The 14,745-nt window shown below is 34.2% G+C and overlaps 1 protein-coding gene across 9 annotated transcripts in view; it reads left to right on the plus strand.

The window, feature by feature from the left end:
* Window positions 1-14,745, plus strand: part of KDM4C (lysine demethylase 4C) — a 502,779-nt gene that overhangs the window by 371,667 nt on the left and 116,367 nt on the right. The window lies entirely within an intron of this gene.

Consider the following 14,745-nt stretch of genomic DNA (forward strand, 5'->3'; position numbering starts at 1 on the left):
GTATAATCATGTTAAACACAATTCCTTATAAGTCATGTTATGATGGAAGAATCAGAACAAAAGAGAAAAAATAATGAGAAATAAAATAAATTTAAAAAATTGAAAATAATTGTTTCAGTCTGCAGTGTCCATAAATTATTTTTTTAGTTTTTTTTGCAAGGCAAATGGTGTTAAGTGGCTTGCCCAAGGCCACACAGCTAAGGTAATTATTAAGTGTCTGAGACCAGATTTGAACCCAGGTACTCCTGACTCCAGGGCTGGTGCTTTATCTACTATGCCACCTAGCTGCTCCTAACTGTGCCACCTAGCCACCCCTCATAAATTCTTTCTCTGGATGTGGATAGCATTTTCCATCATGAGTATTTTAGAATACCTTTGATCATTGATCATTGTACTGCTGAGAGGAGCTATGTCTAGCATAGTGGATTATCACACATTGTTGCTGTTACTGTGTACAGTATTCTCCTGGTTCTGTTTCACTTCACTCAGCATCAGTTCGTGTAAGTTTTCCCAGATTTTTTCTGAAATCTGCTTGTTAATCATTTGTTATAGCACAATAGTATGGCACTACAATTATATGACCTTTCATATTCACAACTTATTCTGCCATTCACCAATTGACGGGCATCCCCCCTCAATTTTCAATTCTTTGCCACCAGAAAAAGAGCTCATATTAGTATTTTTGTACATGTGGATCTTTTCCCCTTTATTATGATCTCTTTGGGATACAGACTTAGTGGTGGTATTGCTGGATCAAAGGGTATGTATAGTTTTATAGTCCTTTGGGCATAGTTCGAAATTGCTGTCCAGAATAATTGGATTAGTTCACAACTCTACCAAGAGTGCTTTAATGTCTCAGTTTTCCCACATCCCCTCCAAAGAAATGCTGTTTTTTTTTAAAAGTATTAAAGTAATGCTTTACTTGAGTGACTTTATTCCTTGGACTTATAACACTACTTCCAAAAGTGATGAAAGTAGACAAGTCGCAAAGATTTCAGGAAGGCCATTTCATCCTACAAAGAGTAGGAAATTAAACTAAATAATAAGAGGGAACAAAAGATATTTTTTGAAAACAAAATGTGGAGAGTTTAATGCATAAAATACTTTATAATTATAAATTCAGGACGAGTAAGACTTTCAGTATATTCTTTGGTAAGCAACAGTTTCCAATAATGAAATATTGTCTGTGAAATAGGTGCTACTTAATATTGAAATGAAAAGAGATGAAAATGGAAATGCAAATGCAAAGGTAGTTAAATGATATTTATTTGTGGCTTAGACAGATTTCTTTCCTCTTCTATCAACCAAATGATATTTAGTGACTTAATAAGCAAAATTTGTTGTCAGTCTCTCAGTGCTTACAAATTGTATTCCTCCTTTGCCTTTTAAATTTTGTAAGGGATTTGAAATGAGGATTGTGACCAAAACAGCCTGAGAGACATCCAGAAATGATGTGCGATTGGATTCTCTAACATAGAGAGCTCTATTTTATAATTCAGTCACTTGCTTTTCAAACTATGAAGAAAGTGCCTCCCTGTTTGGAGAAAAAGTTTACAATGTTAAATTGAGTAATCCTTTCTTTCTTCTTTGGGCTAAATGTCCTTTAGCTCCATAGGACCTGAGCAAAGATAGGGAAGCTGAAGCTAGTGCTGATAAAAGAGCAGTCTGAGGGAACTGAAGGCCAGGCTCCTCCTCCTCCTCCTCCTCCTCCTCCTCCTCCTCCTCCTCCTCCTCCCTCTCCCTCTCCCTTCTCATTCCACTGATTATCTAATGGGTGAAGAACTGTGGCTTTTTCATCCATCCCACAAAAAATACAGAGATAGAAAGGTGAACCTTCTTTTATACAATAGCATATTCCCAAAAGGAAACATGCAAATTGAATTTTCCCCAAACAGAATAATATATATAGTTATATATAATTTAAAGCTGAATATAGAGAGCCAAATATTTTTGACATCAGTACACCAGGGTTTGAGTTCTGGCATTGTCATTTAAGGCAAATTACTTAACCTTTCACAGTTTGAATTTTCCTGTAATCTGTAAAATAATGATAATGTATAATGATAATTGCATTACCTATTTCTTAAGTTTATGAAGTCCAAATAAAGAACCTGTGTAAAGGATATTTTTAAAGAATATTGTTTGTAAAGAGACTATACTAGACAATACTAGGGAAATGTTAAAAGAAATAATCTTATAAAATCTTCAGCAAATCAGAAAATCCTTTTGCAGAATTATCAGCTTAAAAATCATCTTTTCAAATTTTCTTATAAGTCCTGATTTTTCTTATATGCAATTGCCCTTTTTTTGTTTGTTTGGTTTTTGAGAGATTGAGGAGCACATATCTACTGGGAAAGCTGGTTTAATCTTAGGAGAAAGAGTCTGTTAAGTAATTTCTTTGTAAACTTAGTGATATTGAAAAATGAATGAAATGATAAGTTCATCTCTCTGGATCTCTCCTCCCTAAAAAATGATGGTCTTATATTGTCATTCTTTGACTCTGACTCTAACTTAAGGGATGTGAGACATGGTGAGCAATAGTATGTGTACCTAAGTCTCTTAAATTCCCTCACTCAGTCAGAATTTCCAAGGGAGTTTACTGGAATTTTGGGGAGTTGGTGGAAGGGGAGATGCCCAGTTAGGCATGGCATCTTCTGCTTCATTCCCCTATCATGTTACATCATAGTAATTTTCATGGATCATTTGCAGTGTCTTCCAAAAAAGAATTTCTTGGCATATATTATTTTTGTTCCATTAACTTTGAAAGTCTAAATTATTTTCCATATGATACTTATTTCAATGCCTAGCAGTTTTTCTCCTCTCAGTCTCTTATAGTAACATAATTTTATAAATCATCCTTCTAGAACAGGAATGGGGAACCTTTTTTCTGCCAAGCACCATTTGGATATTTTTCATATCATTCACAGAATATATATGGTTATACATTTAATTAATTCATTCTTAAGAAGCTACTAGTGTAATTGATTTTTTCAAGTCCTGCCTGTGATTGCCTTGGTAATGCCAGACCAATATGGCCTGAGGGTTGGGGGTTCCTCTGTTCTTTTTGTTGTTGTTGTTGTTGCTGTTACAAATATTAATATTAATATTTCCTGAAGAGGGTCCCAAGTCGACTGGTTGATGAGATAAAGATTCAGTAGTCCTGATGCTCTATCTTGTCCCTTTTTCATTTTGAACTCCATTTTTTGTATGTCTTAATATTCTGTGGATATTAAAATATTACTCTACTTTTTATCCATAAGATGAAGAAAGAGGAAGACCAAGGCTGCCAGGCTGAACAGAGTAGTTTATGTTTTTCCCCTGTACCTTCCTGTCTTAGCTCACTAAACTGCAGGCTGAGAAAGATTAAATCACTTGCCCAAATTCATACAGAGAGTAAACGTCTGAGGCAGCATTTGAACTCAGTTCTGACTGATTCCATGTACAACACTCTAACATGTCACCTAATTGCCCCATTCTGAACTTGATTGTGAGGAAGGTACAGACTGGGAGACATCCAGAAATGATGTGCATTTGGATTCTCTAACATAGAAAGTGGTTCCTAGAGCTCTATTTTATAATTCAGTCCCTTGCTTTATATACTATGGGGTAAGTCCCTCCCTGTTTGGAGAAAAAGTTTACAGTATTAAATTGAGTAATAAGAACAATGAATCCTTAAGAAAACTATGAACTTCTTTATACCCTTTTCCTATAAAGAACTGTATCTCAGTATTGAAACATGCGTTTAAAAAAGACATAACAAATCTTTCAGATACCATGAAGAGCATTTTAAGATAAAGATGGAAGTGTTAAAAACATAATCAAAGGTTAAAAAAAAATTAAGGGATCTAATAGAATCCATTTGTATGATAGGATGCTATATCATATTTCATTTTATTATGGATTATTAGAGCTGGAAGGACCTTAAATCACCTAGTTTCTGCCAACATTTTACAAATGAGGAAACTGAGTTACAGAGAAGGGAATTGAGTTCAATTAGTTCACAGTGGCATATCTAGGATTTGACATCAGGATTCCTGACTCTATGTCTAATACTCTTTCTACAGAACCATGGGACAGTATAATGAGGTTGGAGAATATTTCCTCCATTAAATCAGTCAATTCTGTTTTTTATCATATCAATATTTAGGCACTTGCTCTGCCCATGTTCTGTGCTCCTAATTTTCCTCTTTATTTTTCAATGGAAAAAAAATTATTATAGATGAATCCTTACTTGAAAGTCTGTCTATATCTTCCCTTTTAATATTTATTTAGTGCTTCCTATAAGACAAGGACTACGCTAAGCACTTCATAATTACAGGAGTAGCTGGTAATATAGTGGGTATAGTACCTTTATAGTTCTTGGAGTCAGGAAGACTTGGATTCGAATTGGGCCTCAGATATTTGCCAGTTGCATGACCCTGGATGAGACATTTAACCTCAGTTTCCTTATGTATAAAATAGATGATCATAGCACCTACATTTTCCAGGTTTTTGAGAGAAACAGATGACATATTATATTTACATTATATTTACAACTGTATAATCTAGATAATGAGCATTCCTCTTTTTTTCTATGTAAATAATCAAATCACCTTTTTGTGTGATTAAGACCCTAAGTCTATTATAATATTCTAAAACCTAATGCAATAAGTGCATTGTCTTCTGAAAATAACTTTTGGAGGACATACACACACATACACACACACACACACACACAAACATACACCCCATATTGAGAATCTCTCTCTCTCTCACTCTGATTTGATGTTCTATATCAAAAAATCTCCATGATGAATCTGGAGCTTTCATCTTCCTGGTTTTTGTTTCTCATCATCTAAATTATCAGGAAGTTAAATTTTTCCACACCCCCTCATTTTACAGATAAGAAATCAAGGTTCTAGAGGTGAATAAGCTTATTTGGGTAAGTTCATACAATCGTTTAATAGCATAGCCAGAAATGGTATTCAGTTCTCCAGTATTCTATTCCAGCGATCTTTCTATGATCCAATGAGTACTGTTTTTCTTTTCTCACTGTCGGCATTATTTTCTTAGCTGCATAGGTTTTAAGGCCTTGGGCACTCAGAAAATTAAAATAATTTCATTCTAGTCCCATGAAAGTAACAACTACTTACAGGGTTATGTACCATTGGGGAGTTAATCTGGTAGGGCACAAATATAAAGTCAGAAGATTCAGATTTGAAATTCATTTTTGCTATGTGACTTTGGATAAATCATCCACCATTCCCCCACTCTCCTCCAAGAGTTCATTTTTTTTAGTTTTTTTAAAGGCTGTGGGGTTAAGTGACTTGCCCAAGGTCACACAGCTGAGTAATTATTAAGTGTTTTAGGTCAGATTTGAACTCAGGTCCTCCTGACTCCTTGCACCACCTAGCTGCCCCAAGGGCCTGTTTTCTCATCTCTGGTATATTATTTCCTCCAGGGATATTTCCAAAGATTCATTCACTTTGATGGGTCAGGTCTCCATAGGGTCTCTAATCCTGAGGGATTGTGGAATTCATGAGAACCCTGCTGTGTAAGAACGAAAGAAAATGACCAAAAATGTCTGAAGCATATTTACTCATAAACATCTATGAAATCTAAGGAAAATTATGATGGTCATGTTAGTTATGTTAATTGGACTTTAAATGGTGTGAAACACTCTTCTTAAATGTGAAATTAGGTGGTATTTAAGGTTTTCAACTTCAGTAATCTGAGTGTAATCAGTGGTAGTATGGAAATGAAACAAATTAAGAATAAAAAATAAAATAATAATAGAGCTACAAGTTAGCTTGTCCACCATCATACTTTAAAATTTCAGGCAGATGGATTTCTGTTCATAATAAAAAGTAAAATTGTGTAACAGTGTTCTTTAAGTATTTTGCATTAAAAACCATTTATTATGCTCTGAACTGACTTGCCCACCATCTTGTTCTAGAATCCTTTTGTTTGTTTTTTTCTTTTTAGGTTTTTTTTTTTTTTTTGCAAGGCAAATGGGGTTAAGTGGCTTGCCCAAGGCCACACAGCTAGGTAATTATTAAGTGTCTGAGACCGGATTTGAACCCAGGTACTCCTGACTCCAAGGCCTGTGCTTTATCCACTGCGCCACCTAGCTGCCCCTGTTTGTTTTTTCTTACTTAACATTTAATCACCACCAAGAAGGAGTCTCCTGCCAAATTTTTAATAAATCGCATGTTTATTCTGCAAGTCATCTCTGTGAAATCTTCCTTCTTTATCTCCTGGCTCTGCTGAGTTCATCTCATTGGTCTTTGATCTTTTAGCTTGCTTTCTAACTTGTTTCTAGTTTTCTCATTCAAAGTTGAATGAATCTAGTTAAATATAAAATGTTAAAATAAGTGACTTGTGACATACAAATAAAGGTCTGATTCAACACTTTGTACATCTTGAGTCATTTATTTTGAATACTTTGAGCTTGAAATGTTGAAATATTTTTTTTGGAAGTGGCAGAGCACTTGTTCTTATAAGTGGTTCTAGAAATATACAGAACTATATTTTACAGTGTATTTTAATGTTGCTTGTGTTTTGGTCATAACCTTGGACTAAAGAGATTAGAAAAATGCTTTCTTCACCTCTTGACACTTAGCTGTCTTCCAGCTTCACCTGAAGTGCCTCTTCTTGAATCTTTCTTTTGTTAGCATCCTGTTCCCTCTTTCTTCCCACCCCTACCCCTTCCAACAACAAATCACTGTATTTATTTTGTATATATGCCATTTTTATTTGTATATAAACTTGTATTCCTGCAGGCAAATGTCACTTAACTGTAGGTTGCACTGTGGATAGAGTGCTGAGCTGGGAAATCAGGTCACCCTGAATTCAAATCTGGTGTCAGACACTTACTAGCTCTGTGACTCTGGATACTTCTATTTGTTTCAGTTTCCTCAACTGTAAAATGAGGATGATAATAACATCTACCTCCCAGGATTTTGGTGATAAGATGATCTATTTAAAGACTTTTGTAAATCTTAAAGCACTGGACAAATGCCAGTTCTTATCATAAAGAAATTATTCCATTTGCTTTCTGACAATTAGATAAAAGGATGAAAAGTGACACAGTTTTTGGGTCAGAGCAAGTACTGAACAAGTAGGTAAAATGTGACCTCTATATTGATTTTTGTATGTGGAACTTCATAGCTATATGTACATAAGTATTGTTTGGCCCCTGTAATATCATCAGAGTTAGGAAGGAATCTTTCTTCTACTAATGCAAAAAGAACATTCCTTCTGATGTATGATCTTAGCTGGGGTGCTGAAAAGCTCATTGTTGCTATTGATGCTGCATGTAGTAATTTAACACTAACATGTGAGTGGTTTATTTGAAGTCATTTATTTAGAATAGAAAACAATAGTCTTGCAAGATAACAAAGCAACCAAACTATATTACAAAACAAGACTTTAAAATTTGAAAACAACAAAATAACACTCTTATTACCTTCCCAGCTCCTTATTTTTAGCACGCTTGTTACATTAGCTCTTCTGTGCACTCAAAGAATCTGAAATCCAGTGATGTACACTTCGTCCTTACCATTGACTTCATTAGCTCTTGTATCCATCCATTATTAGCCTTAATAGCCTTTGCCATGGGAATAAGAATGGGAATATATAGTCCCCAGAGTCTACACAGTTCTATATAAATCATACTAACCTGAGGAATCCACAGAGCACTTCACTTTGGAAGAATAGGCATTGGGGGGATGGAGGGAAGGGATGGTGTGTGGTCTTTTAACCTTGGATATTTTCAGAATAGCTGACACACTTGAAGGCTTTTCTCCTCAAACAGTCTTGCAGAAATGGTGAGAGAGTTCCTAATTTATTGTTTAGAAACCTATGTCGAGTGTCCATGCCATATAGCCCCCATAATACTCTATAAATCTCATTTATTATTAATTGATATTTGTATTTCCTCAGTGTCATTCTTTTTTATCATATTAAAGGAATTCAAGCTAAAAGTCTACAACAGTTAATGGCAAATGATTCAAAACTGCCATTGCTAGTGCCCTTTCTTCCTATATTTCACTAGTATATTCTGCTGTAAAGAAAAAAAGCACATTACTCTCAAATATGCCCCTTAAAATGCAACCTTCCAAGTTCAGCAGCATCCTCCCATAATCACTTTCTTAGTCTTCCAGAAGTTGTTTCCCTGGCCTAGACTGTCATAATTTACTTCTTTTTCTCATCATCTTTCCTACCTCCCCTCTTTTCCATCCAAAAATTTTGGGAGAGAAGAGTACCTTTTCACCCCTCAAAGCCTCCTGACTTCAAAGAAATAATTAGCATGACAATGAGTGTAGTATGCAATGAATGCTGTTTGAGAAAAAAATTCTATAGCAAATCTGAGATGGTATTAGATTCCTTTTACTGAAAGAGTCTGTTCCTTTATCAAATTTTATAATTTCATTATGAATCAGTGCTGTTAAGGAGACAATAAGATCTTTGTTTCTTTTATTTTTATTTAAAAGTCTTCAAAAAAGTGAATCCTACGTATTTTTTGGTGTTTTGAAGAAGATAACCTCTTTATATGCAAAATATACCAAAGAATATTGATGTTAGATATTTCTAACACCAAGTAGTCCCTTTTCATATGGTAGGTTATAGCTGCCAAGATCTTCACTTCACCCCATTTCTTTCTTTGTCATTTTCTCTAGCTTGTGAAAGATTAATTTCTTAGAAGCATTTCCTTCTCCTTCGCTCAGTTTTTTACTGAAGCCACTCTTCATTGTTCCCTCCTTCCTTCAGGAATGATTTGTCCTAAGAATAAATGAATTCAAACCAGAATAGAGTCCAAGGCCTAGAGATTATTCTGGATGATTCTTTTAGAGATGAATTCTACAGAAGATATATCGGAATATTCCTGAGCAGGCATCAGAGTAAAGGGAGAAAAAGTAAAAGGGAAAATTATTTTGACTTTGTAAAAGTAAAATTCATGAAAAGGGAATTCTTGATCCCATGAGTTTTGAAGCCATACTTTCATAAAGTCCTAAAGCTAGGCTTCAACTTACTTTTTGGTACCATTCTGAACAACTTTCTAGACCTTCCCTACTGCTTCAATTGGACCTGCCAACACCCATTTTCCCCCTTTAGTTATTATTGGAGCGGTACAGGAATAGTCAAGTGAACTTTACAAGGGAAGATTAGGGTATGGCTTCTTTTGCACATTGTGAATATTTTAATCTTAGAGTATGTAAAATTCACTTCAAAACAGGTGAATCTTCAACAATAATATCTGGGAAATAATAGGTAAGTAATATGGTCACATTGTTTATAATTACTAGCTAGCTAGGACATAATTCCCCCCCCCCCTTGTTTATAAGTTATTAGAAGATTAGAGCTTGAAGGCAACTTATACATCATCTGGTACAAAACCTTCAGTTTGAAGAAGAAGAAGAAATTGAGATCCAGGGAGAATAAGCATCTTGTCCAAATTCACAAAATTAGAAAAATAGCAGAGTTGGAATGAAAGAATCCAACATTATTTCTGTTGTATTACAATGTCTGATGTAGAGTTATTTCATTAAACAACTTAGTTAATTTGCTTGATTTCTATTGAAGCCGATTGGAACTGCTCTGTTAATGAAGTCCCTCAGAGTAGAGGTTCTCCAGGCACAGTGTAAAAGCAGTGCACATTGGCCTTGTTCTTAGTCACTTTTCAGAATATATCACAGGTTCCTGTGTTCTTTGCTTCAAGGCCACAATTGTATTTCAAATCAGGCTTGAGAGAACTCTGTTTATTAATACCCAGGTTTTATATTTGCTTATAGGTACACCATCCTTTATATTGAAAGGTTAAAAACAATAAGTTGATAAAGATTCCTATCAATTGTAACAGTTGTCATCTACCAATTTCCTTTTGGGAATTAGGGAGCTATGTTCCTGACAATTATAATTGTGTTACCATAGTCAAATCATTTCAATTCTGTGTCTCAGGTTCTCCATCTGCAGAATGGGAATATCAGTTTATGCTACCTAACTTAAAGGGCTGTTGAATGGATAATATAAATCTTAAAATATTCTATCAGTGTGAGTTGTTGGGCTGTTATAACCTCTTCCAGTTAGTCTTTATACCTTTCTCTGTCCCATTCTTCCTGGGGAAAAATTTTATAGCTTTAAGAATCCTACTCTGTGCTGATTTTTTAAATTACTGCTCTGTGCCTTATCTACTTATGCTTCCAATCAAGCTTTGAGTATGTTTGTGTTCTGTTACAGATCATTGACACATAAGAGGAATAAAGGAACACAAGATTAGAAAATTGGTTTGCAGTTGGCATATCAGCACAATCATTATCTAGCCACCCTTTCCACCAATACATTTAAATAACAATTATACCATATTGTATGAATTTTTAAAGTAAAAGTATAAGAAATTTTTTGAAATTACCTGCCAGTGTTTTGATATTAAACAGTAGGCCTGATCAGCCCCTTTGTCCATAGTTTGCCCACTCCTGTTCTTCACTTTGGATACTTGGTGACACAGAGGGTAGAGAGTGTCTTGCCTGAAATCAGGAAGACTCATCATCATGAATTCAATTCTGGCCTTAGTATCTTTGCCAAGAAAACTTCAGATGCAGCTCTAAAGAGTCCAACATGACTGGAACAACTCACAGCAAATCTACACTTCAAATTTATTGCCAGTTCTTTTAATGGAACCTAATAATTCAGTGTTTTTGGACCTCTTTTTGTGCCCCATCATAGCATGTCCCATGACCATTGCTCTTCAAAAGATAGACTGGTCTAATACAAATTCTGCCATGAATTCTAAAGCTGACAAATTAGAAAGGTTTTGCATTTTGCCTAGGGACTAATTGCATTTTTATCCTCTTAAAGATGGAAGTACAGAGAGACTCAATGAAAAAATGTTAGTATCCAGATGATCAATATTTTTAAACCTTAGTCATGAAATCAACTCTTTTTTTTTTTGAAATCAACTCTTGAAGTGTGGGGAGAATGGAAATTGTATCAGTGAACAGGGTACCATGACAAAGTCAGGTCTTCATCCTAGTAATGAAGTACTTTAAGGATTCTTATTGGTAAATGGCAAAATTAGAATCATAATTCATTCTCTCACTACCAGTTTTTGGATATTAACAGTGTCAGTTTCTCATCTCAATCTGTACTCATTCAGTTATAGATTATAAAATCTAGGATTCTGTCTTATTTAAATTCTAATTTATAGTGTACTTCTCATAATTTCATCATTCTGTTGCTCTATTATGAACTTTTAATAGTAAAAATATTATTATCATATAAACTGTGTGCCAGTAGAGAAAGTAAGTATAAATATAACTTCTAAAATGTCAGTTAAAAAATCGTGTATCTCCATTCAGAAGATATCTAATGTCTTATGAAACTGTCTCACCTGCCAAAATAACCAACATTTTATCTTTTTTTTTTCATGTTTACTTTAATTCAGTATTAAGTGTATTTTTCTCTGTAGGTATATGGTAATATTTATGCTAAAAAAGTACAACTATATCAATAATATTTTGTTGTCATTCTTTTTTATAGTTTTGTTTTTCCTTATTCCTTGTTATGAGATCTATTTTTACTTCAGCTAAAGCATCATGTATTCTGTTCCATCCAACCTTTACTGTGAGTGAATCTCTTTGCTTCATATGAGTGACTCTCAGAACATATAATATGATTATGGTTTTTAAATATACTCTGCTATCCACTTCTGCTCTACGAGAGAGTTTATTCCATTCACATTCATAGTTAACATTTTATTACCCTCCATGATATCTTCCCTCTGTTTTTTCCCCTCCTTTTACCCTATCCCTCTTCACCAGTGTTTTGCTTCTGACCACCACCTTCCTCATTTGGCCTTCCCTTCTGTCATTCTTTCTTATAATTTTATTTCTTGTTGTATTTAAATGTGTCATTCTATCTTTTGTTTTTATAACACTTTGATTTTCCCAGTACGTCCCTCTAGAAAGACAGACACAAACACATATACAGAACAATTCCTTATAATAAGTAATGTTTAAAAAAAAACAGTTCACCAAAAGCAACTAATATATCAGGCAAAGATGACACTATATGTCAAGGACCACATTAATAAATCCCCACTTCTGCAAAAAAAGTACAAAGGGAGCAGACTCATACTTCTTTTTAAGAACTTATTTTAAGTTTCACAGCATTCATTTTCATCGCTTTTGTTGTTCTCCCATTTATGTTATGGTAATAGTAAATTGTTTTCCTGTTCCTGCTTACTTCACATTTCTTCTTTGATTCATCCTATACTGTAATTTATTTAGCTATACCTCAGTTGGGATAGGCATCTACTTTGTTTCCAGTGATGCTAAAATATTTTGTTGTTTATGGGAACCTTAATTTTTCATCATTGTATTGCTTGAAGAATATGCCTAGCAGTAAAGGGTATGAACATGTTAGTCACTTTCTTAGCATAATTCTATTTACTTTTCAAAGTGGTAGGATCAGTACCCAGTTCTACCAGTATGTAACTTTCCACAATCCTTTATTGCTATAACCATTCAGAATTGCTTTATATATCAGTAATATATAAAACTCTTATAATTCTGTACTAAATCTGTATTTTACAACTAAGGAGGTTGAGGCCAAAAGAGAATGCTTTTTCTTCTACTTTCAGTAGCCTTCTTCAAGGTTGTTATTGTTTGTCCTTTGTTCTCGAAGTATACTTAAGGGGCAATCTTTAAAAAAAAAATTTCCAATGTTCATGCATTCTTTTTCTTGAAGTTACTTTGTATTGAGCTTTGATTATTTACTTTGTATTTTTGGTTGGTTTTTTTTTTTTTGGCAAGGCAATGGGGTTAAGTGACTTGCCCGAGGTCACACAGCTAGATGATTATTAAGTGTCAGAGGCTGTATTTGAACTCAGATCCTCCTGACTCCAGGGCTGGTGAGGTATCCACTGTGCCATCTAGCTGCCCCTCCTTTGTATTTTCTTCTGCTATATTCATGTTGTACCCCCCCGTCCATCATAGAATGTTAGCTCAGGAACAATTTTATTTTTTGTCTTTGAATCTTCTACCACAGTGCCTTGCATAAAATAGGTACTAAATGAACATTGAATTGATTGAATTAAGACTTGGCCAAGGTCTCACAAATTAAATAAATAGCAGAAATAGGATCTGAATCCAAGTCTTTTGAATCCAAATCCAACCATTTTTCTTACCATGTTATTATGCTATTAATTATTTTGCCAACTCATATTTGAGAGAGAACATGAACTTCTAGAAACTATTTTATCCTTTTTTTTATGAACTTGTGATTTTTTTTTTGAGCTGTTCAGATTAATCTGGAGTAAAAGGTTTTTGTATCTGTTTTTGCCACTGTATATATTTGTTTTTCTTTCCCCTTCTCCTCTATGATGCAAAAACTGTTTTTTTGTTCTTTGTCATTATAGTTCAAGTCTTCTCTTTAAAAACTATTATGCATGGGAAATTTTTCCCTTTTAAAAGATGCATTAACTTTTCTGGGGTAATTGATCTTATTGCCTTGAAAAAAGATCATTGATTTAAATGCCTTTTTCCCTAAGAGGTGATGATGGTGAGTTTTAAAGGTTTTTTCCCTCCTCCAGAAGAAAAAAAGTAGCAGTTGTTCCATCATTTGAGTAGCATATAATTCCTCTCTATCCTCTATTATCTCAAGGAGTGTCTTTTGGTTTGCTGTTGATTCTAATTTCATAGTTGTATATTCATAGACATAGAGTTAGAAAGAGCTTTATGAATTATATAGATAACTAGTTCAGTAGATGGGACAGTGGATGGAGTATTGAACTTAGAGTCAGGAAGACTTGAGATCAAATTTAGCCTTAGACACTTATTAGCTGTGTGACCTTGGGTAATTCACTTAACATCTGTTTGCAACTGAGTTGTTCTAAGGATCAAATGAAAATACTATTTGTAATGTGTTTAGTACAGTGTGTGGTATACAGCAGGTGCTGAATAAATGTGATTTATGTTTTTGATTATTATAGTTGAACTCTTGTATGCATATATATATATTTATATGCATGTATATATGTATATACTGGAGGTCATATAAATGCTGCAGCTAAGATTGGAAATTAGTTGCTCCCATTCCAAATCCATTCTCCTAGAATGCTCAGCAATTTCTCTTGTCTTATTGAGTACTAATGTAGTTCTACAGATTACTAACCCTCTACTATTCATTTACAATGCTTCCATAACAGAAAATTGTGGGATTTTCTATGGCTTGCATAAGAAATGTACTGACGTTCTATGGAACTAATTGCCAGCAATTTAATTTTGCAATTGTGATAATCATTGTTGCTATTTTTATTTTCATTCTAGCTTCCCTGGTCACAGCCAGCTACAAGTATTTGGCAAAATTATGCCCTTTGGGATGATTTTCAATTTACTCACTTCAGGAAGCAGGTTTTCATCTTAGGCACTTAGGGTTCAGGTTTGGATTATTAAATATTTGAGTCCTCAGTTGCCACATTAGTCCATTTAACATTCTGAATTTCCTTGCAAAGAAAATATTTTTTTTTAAATCCCCAGTTGTCTGTATGTTCTTACAAAATTTTTGAAGCATTCCTTTAGGATTTAAAGAGTTTGTTTCTACCCTCCATGCACATTTCTTGGAATAAATATCAGCTGGTTAAACAAAGATGGACTTGGCATTCTAGGCTGATTCATAGAAATTTGGGGGGCAGGTTCATTTCTATATTGTGTAAATAGGCCAGTGTGTCTTCACCACCAGCAGCAATATTCTTATAGTGTATGTTTT

This window comes from Macrotis lagotis, chromosome 8, assembly GCF_037893015.1.
Source record: "Macrotis lagotis isolate mMagLag1 chromosome 8, bilby.v1.9.chrom.fasta, whole genome shotgun sequence".
Classification (NCBI taxonomy): Eukaryota; Metazoa; Chordata; class Mammalia; order Peramelemorphia; family Peramelidae; genus Macrotis; species Macrotis lagotis.